The sequence below is a fragment of the Peromyscus eremicus genome, chromosome 7, assembly GCF_949786415.1.
Source record: "Peromyscus eremicus chromosome 7, PerEre_H2_v1, whole genome shotgun sequence".
In the NCBI taxonomy this organism is placed as follows: Eukaryota; Metazoa; Chordata; class Mammalia; order Rodentia; family Cricetidae; genus Peromyscus; species Peromyscus eremicus.
Genome location: NC_081422.1, coordinates 31,745,415 through 31,749,597, shown reverse-complemented (window position 1 = coordinate 31,749,597; position 4,183 = coordinate 31,745,415). Strand labels below are relative to the sequence as shown.

The following is a 4,183-nucleotide window of genomic DNA, read 5'->3' as shown; positions in this document are numbered from 1 at the left end:
AGGCTAGAATTAGACCAGTGCAGATGGATGTGGAAACAGTAATCCAGTAATCTCTACTTGGTTTTTTTTTTTTTTTTTTTTTTTTTTTTTTTTGGTTTTTCGAGACAGGGTTTCTCTGTGTAGCTTTGCGCCTTTCCTGGATCTCGCTTTGTAGACCAGGCTGGCCTTGAACTCACAAAGATCCGCCTGCCTCTGCCTCCCGAGTGCTGGGATTAAAGGCGTGTGCCACCACCGCCCGGCTCTACTTGGTTTTTATCTCAGCCATTCCATCATTATTGGAATTTGCACTAAAAACAGCCTAAGTAAGTGGTTGATGGTTTATATTCTGAATCATCTTGATGCAAACTTGGCACTGTTTAGTGGTTTTTTGGTTTTTGTTTTTTTGTTTTTTTGAGATAAGGTCTCAGGTAGTCAAATCTGGCCTTAAATTTGATATGTAGTCAAAGATAACTTCAAACTTCTGATCCTCCTTGCCTCCAACTCCCAAGTGCTGAGATTGCACCACCGTACCCTGTGTATACGGTGCTGAGAATTGAACCTAGGACTTTGAGCATGATAAGCGATTGCTGTATTGCGTTACTTTGTTTTTGTTTTTCTGAGACGAGTTCTTGTTATATAGCTTTACCTAGCCTGGTACTTACTATATAGCCCAAGCTGGCCTCAAATTCTCAACAATTCTCCTCCTCAGCTTTCCAAGATCTGGGACTACAGGTGTGTGCATCACCATACCTGGTTTATTAGTCTTTAATTATAGAAAGCCTCCAAATTAATCAAGGTGACCCCTATTTTATTGTTTCCATCATTTGTTCTTAAAGGATTTTAGAAAGACTAGCATTGCTGCATAGGTAGAGTGAGGAGGCTAAAGGATAGGACTGTTGATTAGTGAGAAGGGGTTTAGAGAGGCGGTGGCAACAGGGGCTAGAAGCCTGGAGCTGTATAACCAAGACGAGACAGCCAGACTCTCGCGTCCCGCCAACTACAATTCCCAGACTCCCTGGCCACGCCCCTCCTGGATGGCCCCTCCCTGCCTCGCTGGCCCCGCCCCCGCTCGGCGACCGGCAGGGTGCCCGCCCGACTTCCCAGCTGCCCCGTGCAGCCCGGGCATGCCCAGTGTGGGCGCAGCCCCGGCTCTGGGAGCGCCGGGGCGGAGCGGGCAGCCGGGCGCGAGGCAGGCGAACCTCGGTGGGCGAGCGCCCGGGCCGGAGCCGCCGCGGCAGGGCTGCGGGGTAGGTGTGGGCCGCGGCAAGCGGGGTGTCGAGCCGCTTGCACGCCTGGGCCTGGGCGGCCGGGCCCAGGAGCAAGCGAGGGCTGGCAGGCCAGAGCTGGTGGGTGAGGTTCTGGCGGGGGCTGCGGCAGGGACCCCGGCCCCCAGGGCCTGGGTCCTGAAGGGCGGCGAGGGCAGGCCCTGCGGCGCGCGGCGCCCAGGCTCTCTCTCCCTAGGTGCGGTGGGGCTGGCTATCTTTAGCTCCGGTGACCCGGGGTGAGCGTGGTCCGCACCCTGTGCGCGGCGGTGGCTGGGGAGAAAGACGGGTTCTCAGCCCAGTTACCCAGAAGCTCCGGGAGAGAAGGGACCGAGCACTGCCGGGGCCCCAGGAGGCGTTCTGCGGCCCGGTGATGAGTGCGGGTGTTTACCTTTTCCCTACCTGGCGTGGGAAACGCCGGCTTCCTGCCTTCCGGGACTTGGGTTTGGTGGCTTCGGAAATGAAAGTGCAGGAGTATGTCTCAGTAGATGCTTAATCGGTTCTAAAGACTGTCAAGAATTTAGTGGCCCGCAGCATTACAAGGTTTAAGAAAGATAATTTGTCCATGGGATACTTGGGTTAAACAAAAATCCTCGTTGCAAAGCTTAAGCAAAAAAGAAGCCTGGACTCCTTTTCGGACACTGAAGTTCTGAAGTTTTCTGTAATTGGCTTTCACTCGCTGTTGGACAAACCGTTTAACTTCTCCACCTGTCAAATATTGTGAACCAGGTGACACATCTTGAGTCCCCGTGTTGTAGGAGCCCTTTGTCAATGGTGTGGTCTCAAAATGTGATCGGTTATTTTTCTGCATGCCTCAGCAATTTGTTAAACAGGGTAGTTCAGACCAAATGTTCTCTCCCGTAGGAAAGATGTTAGGCCCACAGTGTAGAATTGAAATGGCCTGCTCTTCAAAGGCTCTGTTTTGGTCAGTAAGTCCTTTGCTGGTTGGTACATGCAGAAGCTGGGTATTAATCTGCCAGGGGTCAAATAACATAGTGGTTCTGAGCTAGGATAGACATGTTTGAAGTTCCCTGACTGGGCTCTGGCAGAAAACTAGACCAACTAATGAGTTTCCCCAAACCTCAAATTGGGTGCATTCTTTAATAGGATTACATTTATACAGAATTTTCAGCTTTGTGTTGTACTCCATCCTCAAAAACCTTGTGAAGAATTTTACTACCCTTTATTTGTAGATGAGAAAGTCATTGGTTAAGAGGGTGTATCTATGGTAGTCTTCACACAGTGTCTTGCCCATCATTAGACATTTACTGTTCTCCTGGCCATGGACTGCTTTTACCACAACTCTTAGAACACTGTCTGCTAGGGAACACATGTTAGAAACTCTGAGGCAAGCATTTTACTCCAGGGTACTCTTGAGGAAGGAGAAGTGAGAAATACTTAGAAGAGTAGAGGAGAGAGAGACAGAAACACAGGATTGCTCGGGAGGGCCTGGATCGTTATCCCCCGGCCCCTTCTGTCTCTTCTAAAGAGCCTTTTAAAGGAATGTCAAGGAGTGGAGCAAAAGACACCCCCCCCCCCCAGCACAGCCAAGTACAGACCCTTCCAAACCATGCATGTGGTCAATCCATCCCCTTATGCAGCCCTACAGGGTAAAGCAAGTTCAGATCTTACTAGGAAACCTTTGTGGGCCTCCACTACACACACACACACACACACACACACACACACATATAATTTTTTTTTTTTTTTTAGGAGGGAGGAGTGTAATAACAGATGTTTCTTAACCTTAGAAACTTTTCCAGTTGAGCACATCTGGCTAGGATTTGACCTAAGGAGCAGGTGATGTACATGGTGTTGTGAAGGTAGCCTTCTGATTGCACACTCCCTGTTCGTCCAGTTCTGAGTGGCATTAGTCCAGTTGGGTCAGTGTGGTGCTACTTGATGAGGTGGCCGAGGTCAAGGAGAGTATCCTTTATGTTTTGAAGTTGAATTTTTTACAAGCTGCCTGTGAAATTAATGTAGTAAGGTTGTTATCTCTCTCTTTTTTTTTTTTTTTTCTTTTTTTGGTTTTTCGATACAGGGTTTCTCTGTGTAGCTTTGTGCCTCTCCTGGAACTCACTTGGTAGCCCAGGCCGGCCTCGAACTCACAGAGATCCGCCTGGCTCTGCCTCCCGAGTGCTGGGATTAAAGGCGTGTGCCACCACCGCCCGGCAAGGTTGTTATCTCTTAAATTGGAGATTCTCAGCTTGATTTAGTGGGGCTTGAGAACATTAAAATCCTGAATTCTTACTTTTTTTTGGTTTTTCGAGACAGGGTTTCTCTATGTAGCTTTGGAGCCTGTCCTGGATCTCACTCTGTAGACCAGGCTGGCCTGGAACTCACAGAGATCCACCTGGCTCTGCCTCCTGAGTGCTGGGATTAAAGGCGTGCGCCACCACCGCCCAGCTGAATTCTTACATTTTTGCAAGTAATTTTTCCATTCACTTTAGAATTCACTTTAAAGAAATGAAATGAGAGACTAGTATTTTAAGATTATTTATAAGCAGGGTGGCGAACCTGTCTCGAAGAACAAAACAAACAGAAAAAAGACTGTTGGTGGTATGAACTCTCTTGTCCTTTCAGTACTAGGGACTGAACTCAGAACTCAGAGCCTCAGGTATACTAGGTGGGCTCTCTACCAGTGAACTGTATCCCCAACCTTTGTTTTGTTTTTGAGACTAGATTTCATTAAGTTACTCAGGTTGGCTTTGAATTCAGTTTATGCAGACTTTGAACTCGTGAGCCTGCCTTAGCCTGCCAAGTAGCTGGGATTATAGGACTGCACCGTCAGGCCTGTCTCTATTTTTTAAAATTTTTTCTTTGATGTTGGGAATTGAACATGCCGTACAAGCACTCTATTGCTGAGTTATAATTCTTTTTTCCCCAACACTTATTAATTACATGTTTGTGTGAACATGCATGTGAATGTGCCATGATGTGAG

General features: G+C 48.3%; 1 protein-coding gene across 1 annotated transcript in view; it reads left to right on the top strand.

The window, feature by feature from the left end:
• The first annotated feature begins 1,117 nt into the window (after nucleotides 1-1,117).
• The window catches only part of Ei24 (EI24 autophagy associated transmembrane protein), a 23,460-nt gene continuing 20,394 nt past the window's right edge, over nucleotides 1,118-4,183 (top strand). The window contains exon 1 of the mRNA XM_059267626.1: nucleotides 1,118-1,226. The gene's annotated coding sequence lies outside the window, so the exon portion shown is untranslated. The remainder of the gene's footprint in view (nucleotides 1,227-4,183) is intronic.